At 39.0% G+C, this 23820-nt stretch overlaps 1 protein-coding gene across 2 annotated transcripts in view; it reads left to right on the top strand.

Annotated features, from left to right (window-relative positions):
- The window catches only part of LOC122800889 (interleukin 1 receptor accessory protein), a 1870333-nt gene that overhangs the window by 1165513 nt on the left and 681000 nt on the right, over nucleotides 1-23820 (top strand). The window lies entirely within an intron of this gene.

The raw sequence follows: 23820 nt of genomic DNA, 5'->3' as shown, positions 1-23820 counted from the left end.
CCAATTCAGAGCCTCCACATGGTGATGATTCAGTCTGTCCTTCCGTTAGTAAGGAAAGACAATTGGATGTGCTCTGTAGACTTAAAAGATGCGTACTATCACATAAAAATAGACAGGCACCCCAGAAGTCATCTACATTTCTGCCTGGGAGCCAGTCGCTTCCAATTCAGAGCCCTACCCTTTGGTCTCACCACAGCCCTCCGAGTGTTTACCAAATGCATGGCAGTGGTCGCAGCTCATCTCCGACTGCAAGGGTTTCAGGTATTCCCATATCTAGGCTATTGTCTCCTAAGTGCCCCAACCCAGCGTCCACCAGCTGAGGCCAGAGTCATATATCCCATTTCCTAGGCATCACCATAAAGTAGGAGAAGTCACAACAGTTAATGGTACAAACGTTGGAATTCATTGGAGCGCAGCTGAACACCATTATGCAGATTGCTTCTTTGCCTCAGCATTGCATCGTCACTTTGACCCTTCAGGTCCAGGCCATAGTATCTCATCCCTCTCCTACTGACAGTTTGATTCTGTGGGCCCTGGGGTCTATGGCAGCTGCTATAATATTGGTACCTCTTGCCAGATACTGTATGCGCATTCTACAATGGACACTGTCTGTTCAGTGGTCATTTCTACATCAGTCCCTATCTATTCCTATTAGAAGTCATCTAGAATGGTGGATTCACTTGGACCTGACTGTTGGCAGGCCTTTCACCACCCCATAGCCACAGTGACCACAGATGCTTCCCAACTAGGATGTGGGGCATTTCAATGGGAAGGTGGTCCAAGGAATGTGGACTCATCTCGAGACCAGATTGCATATCAGTGTAGAGATGAGAGCTGTCTTCTTATCGTTGCAAGCCTTTCAGGATGGGGACCATTGCAATTCACCCAGACATGTCAGTCATCAAGTATATCAGCAAGCAAGGAGGAACCTGTTCATACCCAATGTGCACAGAGGCCATGAGGGTTTGGGAATGGGTGATCTCTTCACACCACTTTCTACTTGCAGCACATGTACTGGGGAAATCCAGCATATTGGCAGACAGGCTCAGCATTGTGATACCCCACAAGTGGTCCCCTCAGTCAGTCAGTAGCGAACAAAATATTCGACCATTGGGGTCTCCCTTACTGTTATCTCTTTGTATCCCTTTACAAGTGCAGCAGTTATTTCACTCTGATCCCGCCTTCAGGGAGTTCTCCAAGAGACTCTAGTCCAGGATTGGCCCCCCGGTCTCCTTTATGCTTACCCTCCTCTTCCACTAATCCCAAAATTTCTTCAGAAAACCAAATGGTTGAAGAGCACAGTGATCCTCATTGCCCCTTTTGGCCTTATTAGATTCAGTTCCCCTTCCTCTGGTTTCACCTCAAATATCCTCTATGGATACTGGAACCCAAACTGTACATCCTCACTCACCCCATGCTAGGATTCCACCCGGATATCCCCTCACTCAAGTTAACTGCATGGTTTCTCCAGTTCCCATGATTGCCAGAGGGTCCAGGTTTTCCTCGCCAGTCAAAGCTATCATTTTAGCTTCCCAGAAAGCTTCCACCAAGAAAGTATATAAAAGCAAGTGGAAAAGATTTTCTATTTGGGCTGCTGCTAATCACATTGATCGCTTTTCAGCACCTGTTTCCTCAATCCTTTTCTTTCTGAAGTCTTTATTTAAAGAAGATTCTAGTTTTGTGACTATTAACCTCCAGTTCGTGGCCATATCCAATTTTCATTCAGGATTACCTTCAGGATCTATCTCGTCAGCCAGATTATGTAAAGTCTTTATGAAAGGTATTTTTTTTTCTTCGAGGACCCTCCGATCAAGGACCCAATTCCTCTGTGGGATCTGACTGTCATCGTGCAAGCTTTGACCCAAAGACCCTTTGAACCGGCTAATGATTGTGACTTGAAATACTTATCCTGGAAGTCTGCTGTACTCATCACTATTACCTCAACAAAAAGAGTTTCTGAATTGCAGGCACTTTCATCTAAGTCTCCTTATATTATTTTTCACAAGGATAGGGTTTCCCTCCATACTAATCCATCATTCATGCCAAAAGTAGCTACAGAATCTAACATAAGTCAGTGAGTTCAGTTACCAGTGTTCTTTCCTAACTATTCTAACAAAGGAGAATATATGTTACATTCCTTGGATGTTCACAGACAGTTATGTTTCTACCTTCAGAGAACAAAACACTTCAGGAAATCAGAGCAGTTGTTTTTTGAAAGCAACAATACCAAAGTGGATAACCAGTTGCGTATCTTTTGTTTGAGAAAAATGGTTTGAAGTTACCTAGCAAGATGCATAGCTGCATCAGCGTCCTTTTCATCCAGAATTCCTATTGATGACATTTGTGCTGCAGCTACCTGGTCCAGTCTCATATCTTCGTGACCCATTATAAGTTGGACATGGTTTCCAGGAGCAGAACCTCTGGGATAGCCTTCCTTGAGGCCACCCAGGAAATAATGTAGCTGGGGACTCTGACACATCAGTGAAGCAGAATGAGAAGGAAACATCAGATTTATTACTTATATACTTACCATACCTTGGTATCTGTGTTGTTTTCTTCTCATTCTAATTCACCTTCCAACCCAACCATCCCCCTCCAAAAACACTTTGGTTCTAGAGGATCTGGAAAAGTTTTTGTTAGAATCTATGTTCCAAGTTAAGCCCATGGTTCCTTTTTCTTATGTCTCCTTTCTGTAAGGGACTGCAAACTCGATCTGAGGAGGTTGAGCTTAGGGCAGAGGATTATGGGTAAGGGAGGAGCTCTAGCCTGGAAGTTGAATTCTGTAGAAGACGGCCAAGTTGGATCCGAGGATCAGAACTGTAACCTATCAGTGAAGCAGAATGAGAAGAGGACAACACAGATACCAAGTTTTGGTAAGTACATAACTAATAATTTTGACTGGTATCGACCATCATTGTTAGTACTCTATATGTGTATTTATATATGTGAAACTTAGTTTGTCTACATTTTACATGTATTCTTGGGTAGCTGGATCTAATTAACTACCAAGTTTCCCCTTACTGCTGTTGACATTGTTGCAAAAAAATATTGATTTTGGAATGCTGATATCATGGGTTCTGCTTATTATTTAGATATTATACATAATGCATCTTTTCTTGGGTTAGACACAAGAACACATTATGACACTGCTGTAGAAATGCCTTGTGTATGATTTTTTTTACATGCCTCCAACCTTTAACTGTTGCAGTTCCAGATGACTTATCACCCCTTGAATCCTTGAACCATGGTGGTTTAAATTTGTGACCCATAATGAGAGGGTCTTCATTCCAGAAAAGCTCATCACAGTGGTCCTTAATCCTCACGTGTTGGTTCAAAATGTAGAAAGTTGACAGGTAAGGAGCAAGCATACATATCAGCTTCCAGGGTTTTACTTTAGGTCCTATTTTTCCATCCTACTAATGTACACTGGGCGAGCAATGAGATATGGCCTGTGAGGATGCATCTGTCCTGGGCTGCAGAGTATTCAAGTGTCCTCAGCCATCCTGCATGTTTCAGTTCATTCACTTTTCCTTGCCCTGCCTCCTACCAGGGATCAATGAACAATCCATCCACACCAGCACACTCTCCCCATCTTCAGGATGGGCCTGGCCATCCTTGCTGCCAGCTTTGTCAGTTACTGGAGCCACCAACTGAATTCCGGTGATCACCTGGGCCATAGTCAGAGCTTCATCCCTTTGTATCACATGAGCAGGTTGCCTTTGTTAAAAAATTTGCATGGACCTTTTTGGATGCATTATTTCCTTTAAGATGGATATCTTGAAGTCAGTACAGAAAAACAAATGCAAGTATGTTTAGTGATTTAGAAAACCCACAGCAGCTGCACTAATTGTTTTAAGAAGATGGTCAAGCCATGTGTTTTCTTGATACTTTTTCACTCAGTACAGCAGTAACTAGAGTATCAGGAGTGCAAATTTATTATTAAATTCTTACATAATATGTAGTGCAAAATATTTCATTTGTGATGAGAGTTTTGCACAAAAGACAGATACAGTGAATGTCTTATTACCTATTCCTTGAAATACATGGCATTCGCTGAAAATTCATAAACATACTAGTTATTTAAAAAAATTAAAATAATATAAAAGATTATATGAAATCACACTACCATGATGACTTATAACAAAATAAAAATAACATTTGCTGGCAGAACAAAGCTGTGGAAAGTTTTTATTAGAATGAACATGTTTGTCAAGTTCAACTAACTTTGCCAGACCAAAACAGAACTGATAGCAATGAAAAAATGATTAAATACTCAATATTGAAAAGACATCAAATTACACAAACCAATCACAAGTCCAGATGCCGAGGAAAGTATACATGAAAACAAGAATTGACCAAATATTTCATTAAAACATAAATTTGTGCTTCAGTGTATCCTTCTTCAAGGAAGAAACTGATGCGGAATAAGGTGAAGTCCCAAGACTGGAAGAACTCCCTTATCAGCCTCAACAAAAAGTCGAGATCCCTCATCAAATCCTCTAAAGCTAGCTAGCTATGAAAACAGAATTGCAGCAGATAGTAAAGACAACCACTGGCCGACAGATTCAGTGCCAGCTTTACCCCCCCCCCCAAAGGACCAATCACAATACCAGTAGATTGCCAAGCACTCAGTATTATGCTGTACAGGTTAAAACAGCACTGTCCAAGGCCAAGAATACAGCTTCTGTGGGACCTGACAATATCCCTGGCTGTGTTCTACATGAACTACAGAGTGAACTGGCAGCACACTTGTGTGCCCTGTTCAGTCACAGCCTCACCTCAGGCTTTGTCCCTACTGAATGGCGCACTGCTACAGTCATCCCTTGCCACAAAGGAGGAGCAACTACAGACCCTGGGAACTTTCGCCTCATCAGCCTGACGAGTCTAATATGCAAAGCTATATAAAGCTTCATCATGGACCTAATATACAAGGATATAGGACATCTCCAAACTCTGGATCCCACACAGTTTGGTTTTGTGAAGGATAGATCATGCCTGCTCAAACTGGTTGACTTCTTTGAGTCAGTCACCTGAGCTATGGATGAAGACAAGGTGGTTCATACAGCCTACCTTGATCTGGCCAAGGCCTTTGATATCATTCCCCACTCAGGAATCATAGAAAAACTCACTAAGCTAGGCATCAACCCCTATATCACTAGATGGGTTGCAAACTGGCTCACAGACAGAGCCCACAGTGTGAAAGTAGCTGACTCTAAGTCAGACTGCTAATTAGTCACGAGTGGAGTCCCACAGGGTTTGGTCCTGGGTCCTCTCCTGTTTGGTATCTACTTCCATGAAGTCCAGGCCAACATGAAGGGACTCTGCTTGACAAAGTTCACAAACAATTGCAAGTTGAGAGCTATTATTAACTCCCCAAATGGACATCCTGCAGAAAGGCCTCACTGAGACCGACTGGCATCAGAACCATGGCCTTAAGCTCAATGCCAAAAAATGTGTCATCACCCCCTTTGGGAAAAACTCAGTTCCCATGAATTACCATATCAATGGTAGTCCACTGAACACAGAAGGAGTTATAAGAGATCTGGGTACACAGGCTGACAGCAACCTCTCTTTTGACCACCACATTGCCACTGTGGTCAGAAAGTCCTATGTGGCACATCTCATTACTAAGGGTTTTGCATCCAGGAAGAAAAGTCACTGTCTCCCTTACTCTTCCCTCATTAGGCCAATCATCGAGTACAATGCCCAATTTGGCATGTTCCTCACTAGACACCTGCAACAACTGGAGATGCCGCAAAAGTACCTCACAAAGAGGATCCTAGGCCTTAAACACTTGTCCTATATGGATAGACTCAAAAAACTCCAACTATTCTCTGTCTCATATTGCCTACTTAGAGGCGATCTCTGCTTGACTTACAAAGCCATGTCTGACTCTGCTGTGTTAGAAATGCTGCATATAAAGAAGTCCCAATCCTTCCGCACCACATGCTCCAGAGACCTCAACCTCATTACCACAATCAACAGAACATGCTGGAGGGACAGGTTCATAACCCAAAGACTGTCCATGCTATGGAATGGACTTCCCATACATGTCAAACAGAGCACCTCACTGGCCCTTTTCAAAAGAAATCTTGATGAGTGGATGGGAAATAGAAAATTCACCCCAGGGATCACTCCAGTGGCTCTACTTGACAGAGGCACTGGGAACTAATGTCAGGTGGCACGATACCAGGGTAATCCGATGGGCTATGCTTATAAAGCTCCAGGGCCATTAGCCTAGTACACACCTATGAACCTAAAGCAAATCTAACATTAATGTGGTTATTTAAAATAAGGAGAATGTGCTGTATTTAATTTAACGAGCCATGAGTATTATTGGTTATCTACTACATTCTCATGTTTTTGTCATTGCTGTTTTAGACTTTTAATGAAATTAGTGTTTTTCCAAGATTTTTTTGTTTATTTCATGCATCATATCATCCAGCGGATGAAGCTTTGTGATGCATACTCCTTTCATTAATTTCTTACTTCTGTGCCCCTTTTATTTTTTTATTTCATTTGTGAAAGTGTATTTTTCCTGTTGACATCACAAGGGATTCATTTGTGATTTTTACATGTGACATAGACTCAGAGGATAATTGGGAGGATGTATCCTTAGATTTTAATTGATGCACCACTGCACGTGCATTGATGCCTGTTCATTAAGGTCTATGGATGCAGTCCCATGTTATCCCTGGGTTAACCAGTTATGAAAACAATAAGTTTATTTGGGCCATGATTTAATTAAAAAAGTCTTTGTGAAGCTTTTTATTAAAAAAAAATGTTCAAGTAAATAATAAATGACCAGCGACTGCATTTTGGCACTTAACCCACCAGGTGCCATGATTTATATAGAACTGTTGGAAAATCATTTTAAATTTGCAGGTTGCAGCGCTGTCTGCATATAAAATCTTCTGCCCACCACAGTATCTTGCTGTTTCAATGTGTCTTGTTTGACTGTGTGCCCTACTGACTGGGCATTAGTAGGCCTGGTGAGTACTTAGCATAATGCTGCTAGACATTGGTTCCTTTGCAGGACTGAAGGAAGCTAAAATAAATCTACTTGAACTGGTTAGCTTACCTCAATAAATATGGTACAGCCATAGATGTTTCTGCATTTGTCAAAGAATTACTTTTGTGAATTACTGATAAAATAATTTATTCATAATCATCACCTGTTATGTTCTGCTTTGGCATTGCTTTGGTACTATTCATAATTGTATGATAAAAGGGGTGGCCTTGAGATATGTATATCTTCTTTTCTTATTTACTGTATAGGCCAACCCCGTTTTTTTTGTTTGTTTTTTAAGAACAGAAATAGAAGCAAAAGGGTAAAATGTTCTCCAAAAAGAGATTCCAGAACAAATCAAAAACAAACTTCATGGCACCAGAGGGTTCCTTTCCAGACAAATGTATTAGTCTGTGATCACCTGCCTCAGCCCCCCCCCCCCACACACACACACACCTTGGCCTATACCCTTTTTCTTTATCAGAGCAATTTTCTCATTCCCTCCCTGCATGGAGACATAACTTCAGACCAGTGGATCCTAAAGGTTACAAACTAACTTGGCTTCTTCCTGCAACCCATTTTGGGTATTTCACCAAACAAAGAACACTTAACTTTTCCCATGCTGAAAAAGTGTCCCATCAGGGAGGTATAGAACTAGTTCCTTTCCACAAGGTAAAAATTTCCTTACTTCCAAGAAAGGAAAGCACATGGAGGCCCATTCAGAATGTATTCATCCTTAACATTTTTATAAGAATACCAAAGTTCAAGATGATCTTTCTTCAAGCTTTGCTTACAGTAATTCTCCCCCAGGCCTTTTTGGTTATACTGGACCTCAGGGTTGTAGATCTTCATAACCCCATTCACAGCACAAACATTTTTTTTCAACATCTATATTAAATTATCACTTTAGACGTAGGCTAACACATTAATAGGAAATTAAACCATATTAACATGTTTCCATTTGTGTACATTATACATCATATATGTTGTTTTTCATTATAACCATCAGTCTAGTATTATATAAATTGCTCAATTCCTGCTTTCCTTTAAACCTCACTCCTCCTCCTGAACATTATTCTGCCTGTATTGTTCCCACAATTTCCATTAATTTCTATGTAGTTTGCTTCTGCCCTTTTCTAAATCCCCCTCTTCCACTTCTTTTAATACTTGTTCAATACTTCAGTTCCATTTTCTAATAACCGCTTTTTTGGCAACTAATATAATTAAACTTAACAAGGCCATATTATGTCTAGGCAATTCATGTTCTGTGCCCAGCTCAAAGTAATAATTTCCATAACTATAGCCATTTGCTCCCAAACATCTCTGACAAGAGTACTCTGTAAGAAAACTGCCAATTCATTACAGTTGCAAAATGTATGTGTCCAGTTACCTCTTTCTTCCACATCATACTGCCAACATTTGCTTTCTACTTGAGAAAAAATTATTTGTGTCTGTGTAGATATTTTTACACCCAAAGTAAACACTTCCAAGCCAAGATCATAAATCTTCTGGACTTTGTTGTATACTTGGGAACCATACATATGTTCTCCTGTTGTTCCCATGTAAATTGGTTTTCCAGTTTCTCTTCCCAAAATTTTTTAACCTCCTATGATTAATTCTTAAAGTTATTGCGATGTCCGGTTATATCCCACAGGACTGCCATCAATTAATGTGTGACATCCAGCCAATACCCCACCGGACTGCCAACAATTAATGTGATGTCCCTTACAATCCTAGGACAGCAACTAAGGAGCTTCAATCCTCACTACTGGCTCCAGCGTGAGACTGTCACTTAAACAGGAGTAATATTTCACAGTTTTCCCCTAATGTACATGCTCAGTAATCTGGGACTGGACTGTATACTTCTCTCCACCCCTAATGTAGCTCCTTATTACACACTTCAGAGCAATGTGTCCCAGGTTAAGACTCTGATACCCTCACACTCAAAGTAAATTTAAATCTTGCTCATCCACACACTTCTGGGAAAGCCTGACACAGAGTTCAAGCTGTGTCTCTTCCCCAAAATAATATGGTAATGCTGCCACCAATCAGAGTGTCTCCATGCCCTTCTAAAGTGGGTGTCTAATTGTGAATTGTGAAAATTAAATGTCAAAATAAATGATAGCTATAACCAGAGCAGCCAGACCTTTGAGGGGCCTGGGGAGTATCAAACAGGTGTAAACACTCTCTAATCTCTCAAGAAAAAAAAAACACTGATTTCCAGCCAAAAAGTAAAGTAATGAAAAACATTTAATAATAAGTAAAATGATTACAAGAATGTAAATCAATAGCTTTCAAAAACACCAGAATTCAGTCACCAGAAATGTAAAATTAAATTGTAGGATAAAAGTCCATCATGCTAAAAAACCTGTATCTTAATAACTATGCTTTCCTAATCTAACTAGAGAATACTGTCCCTGCTTACAGTTTTTGGAGAGTTTTCTTTCATGGGTGTCCACTGACTGGAACTCTTCACTAACAGCTGCTCTTCACTTGACTAACTGCGCAGCTTAACAGTCTCAACTGTCTTATTTTCAAAAAAAAAAAACAGCTGTTTGAAAAAGTTATTTTTCCTGTCAATCAGCTGTTCAGATAATCACCTAGCAACCAAGGACATTCTAATGACATCACCTACTGTTCAGCTGATTCTCCACAGTACTTTAGAATCTCCCTCATACATGCGCAATTAGAAATGTATCAAAACACTGACAGATTCTTTAAACATCCTGTTTAAACAGGGAAATACTCAACATTTTAAAAACTTATTTACATTTTCACAATTAGACATGCTGGCATACCATACAAGTTAATCTGAGAATATACACAAGTATACTGCCAGATATGCTAACACAGATGACAGTGTTTTTATTTTCTTCACATTCTGCCTCCACAATGACTCAAGCATGATTTTCAAATGACCTTGGAAAACCGACACTTAAGAAAAATGGGTCTACCTGGGAATATGAACCAATCCTTTCCTGGGCAGTCCATTTGCATTGGCATTATTAACCCCACCACAGCATTTTTCTCCTTCTGAGGGAACTTGGCTGAGCACAGTCCCCACCTCATAATTTGAAGTATCTACCTGTACAATAAATTCTTTATTGTAATCTGGGCTGGCTAACACAGGGGGTCCTCACAGATTCTCTCTTAGTTTTTGGAATGCCTGTTCACAATCTGTGGTCCACACTACCTTGTCCAGTTTATTTGTCCCAGTTAGGTCAGTAAGGGGTGCAGCTATGGTACTGTAATTGGCACAAATTTCCTATAGTACCCCGCTGTCCCTAGAAATGCTCTCACTTGTTCCTTAGTAACAGGAACTGGCCACACTTGGATAGTTTCCAACATGACAGGTTGTGGCCTAATTTTACCACTTCCCACTCTGTGTCCTAAGTAAATGATCACTGCCATACCCACTTGACACTTACTGGGTTTAATGGTTAATCATGCCCTACTTAATCTATCCAGTTTCTCCCTAACATCTTGGTCTGCAAATGCCCGTAGCATATTCTTCAATGTAGAGTTTAACCTCTCCACAAGACCATTAGTTTGGTCTTGGTAGGGAGTGGTCTTTAGATGTTTCACCCCACAACACTTCCACAGACAAGTCAGCAGGTCTGACATGAAGTTGGCACCTTGGTCAGTCAAGTATCTCCCTTGGAAAACCTACTCTGCTGAATATTCCTAGCAAAGTATTTGCCACCTTGTCTACATGAATATCACCTGCAAAAGGAATATTAGGAACTTTAGCTAGAAGTGGCAGATGGTAGGCTGTAGGCTCTACCAACTGCCACACTACCTCAACTTCCAGCCCTCCCTTAGGAGTTCACTTTCTGTACAATAAACTTTCCTTCTCTGCCTTAATATCCCCTTCCCAAGGAATATTAGGGACTATAGCTAGGGGTGGCAGATGTTTTTATACAAAAACCTTTGTTCCGGTATACAGACTCTTCCTTGAACCATAGGTGCTTCCTTAACTATATCCCTCAAGCTTTGTACTGTAGTGTCCATAAGTTGAGCCTGTCTGAAAATTTACATTTGTCTCTAACCACTTCAGGCCTCACAATGTTTATATCAGAAGCAGTGTCCCTCTTAGCAGTTACCTGTTTATCATCTACTAAGATGGGATATACATTTTGGTGATAATTTAGCACCCCAGCTGTTTCTGAACAACTTGCCACTGGCAGTTTGTCATCCTCACTTTTACTGGCTCCCTCACCTTCTATTTCTCACCTTGCCTCGATGGACATTTGACTGCTATGTGTCCCCCCTAGTTACACTTGAAACATCTAATCCTTAACCATGCACTTGGATTAGTAGTTTTCCCCATTACTGGTATACTCTGTTGGAGTAGTTTAGACTGCCCCCCCCATGAGTTCCCTTATGTCCATGTGCAGCACTAGGTATCCCTTTCCTATGCAGTGGTGCTGTGCTTGCCAAGTAGAGATCCCCTTTCTCCCCAGCTTCTCTGGAGAGCTACATTCATGGTCTGCTAACCAGACTCTCATGTCCTCCCTCACCTAAAGGTCTGTCAGTCCCTTGAAAGTAGTGACCTGACACCCACTCACCCATCTGTAAAAGTAAGTATTTGTCAGCAATATAATCTCATGCACTTTTATCTGCCTTGCATCTATGTTCACAAAACTTTCTTCTATAAGCTTCAGGTACTTGTTTATAGCAATCTAGAAAACAGTTCTTAACTTTAACATAATCCAAATAATCTACATCTTTTAATTTTGCTACAGCCTGAACAGCTTTACCATGGAGTAAGGGAGTCAGGACCCAAACCTAGAGCTCACTGTCAACATCTTATTGTCTACATACCCTCTCAAAAATATAAATAAAACTGTCAGTCATCCCCATCCCTGTACTGAAGAAAACGTTTACTGACATGTACAGCTTCTGGAGTTTTTATTCCCTTCCCCATTACCTCCATGACCGTCTTGAATGGTAAGAAGCTCCACTTCATGCAAGTGCTGTCTCTCACTTTCCTCGGCTTCTAAACACCTGGCCTCCAGTTCATATTGATGTTGCTTCTCCTAAGCCTCCAGTTCATATCAGCACTGCTTCTCTCTTTCCTCAGCCTCCAAATGTTGCATTCTCTCCCTTTCTTCAGCCTCCTGTTGTTGAGCTTCCAGGCACAGTCTCTCTGCTGATTCCAGTTCGAGACATTTGGCCTCCAGGCGTAGTCTGTCCAACTCCAGATGGATTCTCAGGTCTGATGAAGAAAATGTGGACTGTCCTGTCTCAGCAAGCTGCATATCACCAACATCAAACTGGATATCCTCTGAACAGCTATTCTGAACTGTGGCTGGAACCAAGGCTGAAACCATTGCTTCCTTGGTCAGGCTGGCATGCACCAATCCTCTAGCTTCACACTCCTTAGCCAGGTGGATCTTTGTCAGCTTGCTAAAATCTTCTGCTGACATCCTTGCCTACGATCCCTGACTATCTAACTAAAAAATAAATAAAACTGTGGTGGATTGAAATTCTGAATGTTCTTACCCACAGGCTACTGGAATCCAATTGAAAATCCTGGCACCAAATAATGTGATGATTAGCTATATTCCTCTGGACTGCCACCAATTTATATGTGACGTATGGTCACTACCTCACCGGACTTCCAGCAACTAATGTGACTTGCCCTACTATCCTGGATTAGTAACTAAGGAACTTCAATCCTCATTACTGACTCCAATGTGAGACTGTCACTTAAGCAGGAGTAGTATTTCACAAGTTTCCCCTAAGAGCACAACAGGAACACACTCAATAATGTGGGACTGGACTGTTTACTTTTGTCCACCCCTAATGTAACTCCTCATTACACACTTAAGAGCAATGTTTCCCAGTTTAAGACCTTTAATACACTCACACTCAAAGTAAATTTAAATATTGCACATCCAAACAGTTCTGGGAAAGCCTGACACAAATTTCTAGCTGTGTCCCTTCCCCAAAATAATACGTTAATGCTGCCACCAGTCTGTGTGTCTTCATGCCCTTCTAAAGGGGCATCCAGTTATGAAAATTAAATATCAAAATAAATTATAGCTATGACCAGAGCAGCCAGGCCTTCAAGGGGACCTGGAGAGTACCAAATGGGTATAAACACACTCTAATCTCTAAAGAAAAAAAAACATTGATTTCTAGCCACAATGTAAAGTAATGAAAAACATTTAATAATAAGCAAAATGACTACAAGAATATAAATCAATAGCTTTCAATAAACACCATAATTCAATCACAATCACCAGAAATGTAAAATTAAACTGTAGGATAGAAGCCTGTCATTCTAGAAAAGCTCTGTCTTAACTACTACTAATCTAACTAGAGAATACTGCTCCTGATGTAGTCTAACACACAACAACAAGGCAAAGGCAGGCTTACAGTTTTTGGTGAGTTATTTTTCATGGGTGTTCACTGACTGCAACTGTTCACTAACAGCTGCTTTTCACAAACTGCTCAGCACTCGTCTAACTACACAGCTTAACAGTCTCAACTATCTTATTTTCAAAAATAACAGCCAGCTGTTTGAAAAAGTGTTTCTCCTGTCAGTCAGATGTTCAAATAATCACATAGCAATCAGGAATATTCTAATGACATTACCTACTGTTCAGTTGATTCTCCACAGTACTTTAGAATCTCCCCCTCAAATATGGGCAATTAGAAATGTATCAAAAGACTGACAGATTCTTTAAACATTCTGTTTAAACAGGGAAGTATTCATGATTTTAAAATGTATTTATATTTTCACAGTTGGACATGCTGGCATACAATACAAGTTAATCTGAGAATATAAATCTCCCACCAGACATGCTAAAACAGATAAGTGTTTTCATTTTCTTCAAATTATCATACAATATTTTATATGTCCTACTAATTATCCCTTTTTTAACATGAGCTTCTGTTTTAGGTTCAAGTAAAAACTCTACCATAGCAGGTCTTTTACTTAGGATTTCCCTTATCAATTTCTCTTTGCTTTTACTCTGATATCATTCCCTGGTAGGGAAGGTAATCTCTAGCCTGCAGTCCAAACATCACCTTGGCCTCATCCCACTACACTAACTTTTCCAGTCTTGCTCCCAATAGCTTGCTTCTGTTGTCAGGTTTCTCTCTCTCGCCTATATTCTGTACTTCTGCTTGCAGTCATCTTTGTTAGCAAAAAAAATTCTTTCTCCATTCTTGTGCTGGTTTACTTCTTAGAATAATTTCTGATACTTTATGAATATAATGTTACGTATGGTGGTTATTCTCCTTAAAGATATGCATCCAAAATCCCCCACTCTCTTTTTTCTCCATATTTCTTGAATCCACCCAACACTTCATCATCATCTCCATGAATTATAACCTGCTTGCCTGTGTTATGTATATAAGCTTTAACTAAGTAGCAATAAAATATTCCTTCAAATCGGGTAATCCTATACCACTTTTTTCTATTCAAAGGATAGCTTATCCCACTTAACTCTTCCCCACCCAGATAAATTCCTTCAACTCTTTATTGTCCACAACTTCCCCTCTGGTTGATAAACATATGCCTGACCAGTATATAAAACTGAAGGGACCAAGAACATTTTCACTGCTGGTATCTTAATATACATGTCCATAAACAAGAGTTTCCAGTTTTATATTATCTTTTGTTTAGTCTCTTCTCACAAATCTTTATTTGCCATAATATGATATAAACCATTTTAATGCATGTAGCTAAATACTTTATCTCAGTGTCCCCATAAACAAGGGTATTGCTATCTCATAGTGTCCCCATAAACAAGGGTATTGCTGAACCAATTCTTTTGTTGTTATATTATTTATAGGTATAGCCTTTGTATTATCTTCATATCCCAAAAAAGATATGAAACTGTCTCAAAATGTTCCACAACACTGAAATGTACTATTCTTGATTATTCAAGTGCTAAATAATATCCTATGCAGATGAATCCCACTTTTCTTGATTAACATACCAATTATATCTTTAAAGTTCTGAGTCTATTATTTTATTTGAAAGTTTGACTACATATAAAGCAAATAAAGTGGATACAGTACACCCCTGCCTAGTTCTTGTGTTCAGACACAGCTCATCAGAGAGGAACCCTCCCAGTTATAATTCTTGTCTCTAATCCTTCTTATATCCCTCTAGTTAATCTTATTATATTTGGGAATGCAAATGCTTTTATTGTCCTACTCATAAAATCCCAGTTTACTATATCAAATGCATTTTCTGCATAAATACTCACCTGCAACAGCATTTGCTTGCATTCTGCTTCCCTCTGGGTCTTCATTGTTCTATTAATGTTGTCAGATGTATGGTTCCCCTCCACAAAACCACACTGATCGATATCTATGAATTGTGGTAATACATTTGCCACTTCTTTTAACTAGTATACACACAAACACTTTATATTCCTGTATTCAAATTGAAATGTGTCTATATGAAGCTGGGTCTGATGGTTCTTTACTGTATTTAAGTAATAAGCTACAATGTCCAAGATGTTGGTGTTCCACCTCCTTTTAAAATACTGTTAAACAAAATCATCCAGATCTTTATCACCTTTGTCCCTCCTAACTTCCAAATGTAAACAGGAGACTTTCTTGAAGATTGGTTATTACATCTCCATTTTTATCTTGTGTCCTGCTGTTGTAGTTGTTAGTTGTTGAGCCTCATCCACCTCTGACATTGGCATAATTAAGTCATCCTTAAATTTTGCAGTTTCTGCTCTTTCTTGATTTCCACATTTCTCTGCTTTATACAAAGTTTCATAAGATATCCAAAATGTTTTTTTACCTCTACTGTATGTCTACATATTTTTCTTATTAGCTCTCTAAGTTTGGCAACAACCCCTTCTACTTTCTGCTGCCTGTGTCACTTCATTAATTACTGCCCAATAATTTCCACTGCCCATTCCTTAAATTTTATCAGGTAATTGGGAATCCACTAGTGTCACTTTTTTAATTCATTACCATTCATTTGTATTTTCGTTTGTACTGGTGTTTGATCTGATTTAGTTATTGGATGTGTGTTAGAGGTTTCAATTAATGCACATGTTCCTGTGAAATAATTTCTATGAAGTCTACCCAGTTACTGTACCTTGAGAAATAATATCTACATTTCCAAGTTCCTACTAGAGAATTCACATCTTCCATTTTATATATTTTCATGTATCTCTTCAGAAATACACCCTGTTGTGTTCTATTTTCCCTTTTGGGTTCCAGTTATCCATCCTCACTATTGCAATCAAGTTCCAGTTCCCACCTGTAAATATTTCCTGTTGAAAGCTGATTTCTCCCAAAATTTAATTAAGCTCCATAATAGCAGTTTTTGGTGGAATATAAATATGTTTAAGTGTAATCCTTCTCCCTTGCCAGTAGCCCCTCACTACAACAAATCTGCCATTATCGCATGTTTTCCCCTTCTTCTATCACTGTTGGAGCCCATCTAGCAATTAATATAATTACTTCCCTTTTCCTTTGACCCTGATCTTCTGCTGAATATCCCCCTGAAATAATTTCTTTGTCAAATTCACATGCGTGTTGTTTTCCAAATGTGTCTCAGCATTGCTATTTGCACTCTATATTTCGTAATATAATTCAGCACATTTTTTGTCTGTACCTGAAAGGCCATTTAAATTCCAAGATTATGTGGAAAAAGGTAGCCATTATGGTTAAAAGTTATTGCTCCCACCTGTTGTACATGACAGTTTTTTTAATGTGTATTTCCAACTTTTGTCTTACATGCAAACACTGATGTTTGGGATTGATCTTTTTATACAGTTGTTTCTTTTCATATCCATTTAAACCTATATCACATTTTCAAGACTTTTTATTTTAATGAAAACCCACAAACAAAAATAATAACTTCATTTTCGGAACATCACCATCTCCTGTTAACTTAGAACAAAGAAACAACTATGCACATCTTCAAACATGAAGTTTAATCCTCCAGATAGGAACAGTTACCTCAAGCTAACAGCTGCACCCAAAGACATTGTCTAACCTGAAACTTAGTGTACCCATTCTAAATTTTGTGTTACAGCCCACTTACACTAATTGCTGTCTGTTCTTCTGTTATCTCTATTCCCTTCCCAGATGTGAAAAACAGCATGTATGCCTTCAGTAAACATTAACATTTAGGCCTAAGAAAAAGTGCACTGGCTATCCTTAAGTAAAACTAAATTGTACACTGTTTTATTAAATACATTGAAGTATTAGGATGATATTCACTTCCCATAAGTTCAGACTTTATTTTTCTATGAATTACTTGCCATAAGTTTTGCATTTTCCTCAGCAAAGAGTGCTCAGAAATGTCATAATTAATTGCTTTTACCTGCAAACAGCTTATCTGTAAAAGTAGTCAGCAATGAGGGAAAGGAATGTCTAACAGCTCTGCAGATGCATGAAGATATCTTTGTACAACAGCTACAGGCTTTTTGACTCCTACTGAGAACATTTGCCGGTGGGGAAAACAGGCTAACATCTTTGCAGATGGAACAAACTTAGAATTTTGCATGGCTTTCATCATTTTGTCTTATAAAAACACTTGTTTATATCTTAGTAGATATTCACCATTGGAAATATAAGAGAAAATATCTTAATTCTACACATAATATAATCAGGGCACTTTTATAACCCACCACCTCAAGATCACTGCATATTAACTTAAACTTTCTTTTGTCCAGCCTTTCCTCTTTTATTGTGCTCTAATGCCTGTATTTCTTGCAAGTAAAACAGTACTTGTTTACTTTAACATCTTAAAACATACAACACTCACTGAAAAGACTCCCATAACATTTAAAATGCTCAGCTGCACACTACTCAAAACTGCTGTAGTATATGTCATACAGTTTGTATCATGATGTGTTAATTTGTATAAAATAAATATTTGTTTTACTTATAGTTACTATTATCATTTTAGTGTCTTTCTAAACATCAGTGACAGAAAGTGGGGTACATGCTTTATAGTCCACCCACAAGTTTAACAAACAAAATCCCAGGGTTTCCTGGCCACTTTTTTTCTTGCAAAGCCATATTTCACAAATGTGATCGATGCTTTATAATCTGCCAGTTATTCTCTAAATTTCAGAGTTGCTGGTCTTCTTCGTATTCTTCTCCATCTCCCATCATCAGACTGGGGTCCAAGGTACTCCAGATTCTTGTTTGTCAACTCCTGTTCTTTTCAAGTTTACTGTGGACCTTTTTCTTCACATGGATGAAGGATCATAATACGCTTGACAAGTCTGTCCTCCTCCCATCTCAAAATTTGACTTTTCTGGGCTGTTTTCTCGTAACTGTGTCTATGATAGCATTTCTTCCCCAGGACAAGATGTAATTTTTGATTCCTTAGACAAGGTGCAGTTTTTGATCGCTTAATGCCAGTCTGTCCTTCCCCTAGTTTTGATTTCAGCAAGGGAGATATTGAGAGCTGTGGAATATATGGCTTCATCCATAAAGCTCCACATGAGGAAGATTCCACTGTATCTGAAGTCTGAGCACAGCACTACCATCCCATAAACATCCCATTTCCTCTATTGCCTGTCATGAAGAAGGAATGTCTTTAGTGGATCAGCCAGATGTTAATCAATCTAGGAGTGACTTTTTTCATTCTCTCTCTCCCAGTCAGGAAGTTTTCATAGATGCTTCAAATCTGGCATGGGAGCATGTTCAGGGAACATAAAGGTCCAGAGAGTTTGGTTAGGATGGAACAGGAAAAAATTTTCAAGAAATAAAAACCCTGATCTTGGTCCTTCATTGTCTACATCACCTCTAATATCTGGGTACCTTATGAATCCTCACAGTGCCATTGAAATGTGGTAAATCAGCAAGCAAGCTGAGGCAAAATTATATCTCTGCAGACTTACCATAACAGACTGGGAAATAGCCATTCAGTATAACCACTTTCTTCAGACAGTGTGCCCACCTTCAGAAATGATTGAATCCATTGGTTGATTACCTGAGTATATCCCTCATGAATGGATGGTTGAACCAAGAGGTCGTCTTGCAAAGAAACTCACCAAATAGATCTTCTTTTTCCCTCTGAATAGATAGCTCAAACTGTTTTGCACCAGAGCTGCATACCCATAGGCATGGAACATGGATGTCATATCAGTCTCATGGAAAGGGAAATTTCTTTATGCTTTTCCTTCCTTTCTTCTGATTCCCAAGATCCTGCTCAAAATCAAAAAGGTGACCCATTTTGGCCCAGACAACATTAGTTCTCCCTTCTCTTCCACCTAGCCAAGAACATTAGATTATGATACCATTCATGCACCTTTTTCAGTGGGTGTTCTGAAGGTTGTACAGGAGGTTAGAAAACCTGCTACAAGAAAATCTTACTCTTCAAATGGAAGAGAAAGAGAAAACAATACCATTTTCATAAGGGTGTTCCTACTGTCCTTTTATATCTGTGTGAGTTGCCCAGATGAAGACTGGAAAATTCTTCCATTGAGGCACATTTATCAGCCATATCCACCTGTCTTCCCTTTGCTCCACTTCTTTCTGCACATTGAGATAAAAAAAAATTTCTGAAAGGTTTCCTAATTATCAGACCACCAAGAAATTATGTACACCCTCTTTGGGATCTGAATTATGTGTTGAAGAAGATAATTTTTCCTCCTTTTCTCCCTGTTTCATCTTCCTCTCTAAAAGTTTGTATCTGGAAGACAGTTTTACTCATTACAGTTACATCAGCAAAAAGGGGCTCAGATTTACAAGCTCTTATGGCATCTTTACATTTTTAGTTTTCCCCAAAGACAAATATCCCTTAGGACTTAACCCTTTTATTCCTAAGGTTGTCAATGAAATAACTCGTAATCAGTCAATAAGCTTGCCTGCCTTCTTTTCCAATCCACAAAATAACGGTGAAAGAATTTTTCATTTTGTAGATATCCATACACAACTCAGGTTTTATCTTGACGAGACTAAAACTGTCAGGAATTCTGACCAACTTTTTGTTTTCTTTCAGGTTAAGAAGGGTTGCTATACCTCAAAGCAAACCATTTCTAGATGGAGGTTTCCTTTTGTTATTTCTTCCATGGGACATGTCTACAAGCATAGGTTAAGGCCATTTCCATCAGATTAGTTACACCTTCAAGTGGTTTTTTTTTTAAAGATCTGTACTCATGAGCCATTTTGAAAGCAGCCACTTGGACTTTTATTCACAGTTTTGCTAAACATTGTAAAATTGACGCTTTCTTCAGATCCAGGACTGTTTTTTGGGTCTATATTAAATCAGCAAACGCGAATGCTGATTTATCGACCCCATGTAAGCGAAAGCTTACAATCCCAGGGAAAAAAAATTGCTGTTTCAAAAAAGAAAAAAAAAAAAACTTTAAAACATTACATAAAGTGGGGGGCTTCACTCCCCACACCCCCCTACTTAAATATACCAACTCTGAGATTGCACTACAGTGATGAAAATGGCAAAATAACGAAGGCAGCCAAGCGATTTCTTTCCCAGGGAAAGAATTCGCTTATATGCCGTTTCGTGCTTTCAAGTTCGATCAAGATGCATTCGAAAAAATGCATCTTCGATCATATAATAGGGAACCATTTTTTTTCCCAGATCTATTTTTCAAGGAATTCTGAATTCCAGTTTCACTACTCTTTCCTCCTCCCAGACACACTAAAATGTTTTGTGAATATTCCTGTATGTAATTAGTACTGCAGAATTGATATATGAGGGGCATAGTATAGTTATGTATAGTCTATATGTCGTAGTAGGTCACAGTTGCTGTATTGACATCCTTCCCCTTTCCCCCTTCTGTTTATATATGGATATTTTTTCCTTGTTTTGGTCAAGATGGACTCCATATATATTCCACCTCTCCTACTTGCATTTTTTTTGCCTCTCCTCCTTTTGGTCTGGGGAAAGAAGGTCTTTTGAGGATTTTCATGGCTCTCCATTCCTTATGCACCACTTTACAGTCTTGAGCATGGAACATATGGATGACATACAGTGCAAGGGGAAGGTGCTACTGCAACAGTGATTTACTTGGACTTCTACTGTTATGATAAGTTCTTAGACAACTGTACTGTTTCTAAGCCACAAATGCTACATATTTTAATCTGCCGTAAGCAAGCTTACACAGTTTATCCTTGTCTTGTTTATGGGCTGACGTACATTAAAAAAAGGCTGGTTGTTATCTTGTGGTCCTTTTCATACTGCTATTTCCCTTGGAGGTTCTGATTTGTGGTACTAGCGGAGTGTAGATCAGTGATGGCAAACCTTTTGGGCTTGGCATGTCAGAAATTCAGAAAATGCCCTAACTTGACTCTGCTGGTGTCTCCCCCCCCCCCCCCCCAGTACAAGAGAAACAATTCTTTACATAGCAATAAGTAAACTAGAAAAAAAGCCGGTATTTACACTTACTGAATAATGCAAATAGATCATTATAGAATAGACAAGGTGGAGTAGAGTAGGATGACCAAGTTATACATGCAGGGGTGGCAACAAAATGAAGCTGCTACTGCCTGTTGTATGTCATGACTAAGGTGGAGACTTGTGGCTGTAAACAAGGATTGCTGTCCCGTTCTAGTCTGCTATTTTCTAAGTGAAAAACATTGTGTTTTAAGGCAACTACACCAAACTAGACAAAAAACAGGAAAGAAAACTTCAGTTATGTAACTTTTCAGTTCACTTTAAGAAGAAAGGAAGCAAAGACAGTAAGAAACATGGAAGCCAACATATCTAAGAGCATACTGAATAGAAATAAGGCAGCCAGAGTCAATACAGTAGAAAAGTGCATAAAAGAAAAAATGGTTGATAATGAATGTAATACAAAAATATTGGAGAACAGCGGAGAAGGTAGTTAGCCAGGTACAAAATGTGCCACTGCCCTGAACATAACCACTGATGATACAAATGAATCCTCCATATTACTTGAAATGCAGTGCCATTTTAAAATATCCATTTACTGTATAACGTTATGAAGGAAGTGATCATAAACGGAACTAAAATATGAGTCAAAAATCTGGATATTCTGAGAAAATCTGGACAGTTGAGAGCTAAGCTTTCTGACTACATGGAACGTTATGCTTCTACATATAATCACAAGTTTCTGAAATATTAAAGAAGTAAGCTTTTGCAACAAACAACCAAAAAGGGCAGCTAAGGAAACTCTGCAATAATAAATATTTTTAATCGCTTTACCCAGATCGTATACTGCCCAGCATTGCTTCAGAATCCAGCTGGAAAGCAGCCTCTGCTATACCTTTATTTCGTATTACATTAATACACTTTGCAATGCGATTTCTTTCTGCATCCTAAAGGAGTTAAGGAAAGCAGGAGCCAATGTTTGTATCCTACACCAGAATCCTGACTGTCAAAAACAGACTTCCAGCAACCTATGCAATTTTAAAAGCTGAAAAGAACAATTTAAATGCTAGCAAAACAGCAGTCAGCAAATCAGTGAATTCACAGAAATACCTAGAAATACATTCATGCTTTACTTATTTATTCTTTGAAGAAGTTCCGTATTAAATTAAAGGGAAGAAAGTGCTTAAAAATATTTACTGTTGCAGTTTCCTTGGCTGCCCATGTTGGTTGTTCGTTTGTTGTTTGAAGTTTTTTAATGCTGGTTTGTCTTTTTTGTATAAGCTTTTGCAACTTACATTTTTTCTTACTGAGAGTGGAGAGGTGATTCCATTGTTACAGTGAAGTTTGAAGTGTCGAGAGAGTGGACTGGACTGGACAGACTTCCCGAGCATGCCACAGACAACAACCTTCCTGTCTAAGCAACACTAAAGATAACTATCATGAGGTGTGGAATTTCAGCTTCGGTCTCTGGTGCACTGCTGAATCTGTGCTGATTGGTTACCTCAGCTTGCAGATTAACCAGTCAGCTTCAAGAAAGGTGGAAACAACATAGAATTTCAGGTTCACATCATAAACTCTGGACATCCAGGCAAATCACTTTATTTCGGGAAAGTCCGAAAAAAAAACGGACAGGTATTCCTTAAGTTTCTTTGATAATTCATCATGGCGTGTCACCTTTGACATGCTTATCATAGGTTCACCATCACTGGTGTAGATCCTGTGGAAGACTAAAGCGTTCAATTTGGAGCTAGAACTTCCTTTTCAGATGGAAGGGAATGTGGCCCACCCCTTTCACCCCTACTTCTATCCTGTAGGTATGACCTATGAAATCATGTTCCATGTTATGTCAGTAGTAGTAATGAAGTTGTAATTTTTTGTTCTTTTTTACTGACCACCTTGTATCATTAGATAATAATCATTCTTTTCATCACACTGCCTTGTACATGTGTCACTATAATCAGCAGAGGTTAGCACGACAGGTAACATGACCTTCTATATAAACAATATGTGTTTCAGTATCACACCATGGCTGCTAGAAATCTGCACTGTGCTGATAGTGTTTCATGCCATGAAGAGAAAAATCTGGTGTGGCAGGCCTTTTAAGACATTGCTACGTATGTAAAGAAGCAGAAATTTCTTAGGAATATGACTGTTAGTCATCTATTATAGTTGACTAATTTTTTTACTTTAGTCAGGTTATACAACTTAAATTCTTACATACAGTAAACAGTGTACTGTAAGTGTTGAGGCATGCCCCTTGCACACCTTCAAACTAAACATACAAATTTCAAGTCTCATTGTCTGAAAGAGAGAATGAATACTTTAGTTTCTCAGTAAATTAAGTTATTCTGTGTACCTCTGAGGTAGCCCAGTCTCAAAACTTATTGTATTTGGTGTTGAGGCTGTAGAGACAAAGCCCTGTTCATGGAGTACAGGAAGTGAAGGATGCCCTTCAAGACTGCAAGAACATGCACTATGCTTGTATTTAATCAGCTTGTATTCTGCTGAT

The sequence above is a fragment of the Protopterus annectens genome, chromosome 4.part1, assembly GCF_019279795.1.
Source record: "Protopterus annectens isolate FY-2018-M chromosome 4.part1, PAN1.0, whole genome shotgun sequence".
Taxonomy (NCBI): Eukaryota; Metazoa; Chordata; order Ceratodontiformes; family Protopteridae; genus Protopterus; species Protopterus annectens.
Note: the sequence above shows the minus strand (reverse complement) of the source record. Positions and strands in the feature narration are given on the sequence as shown.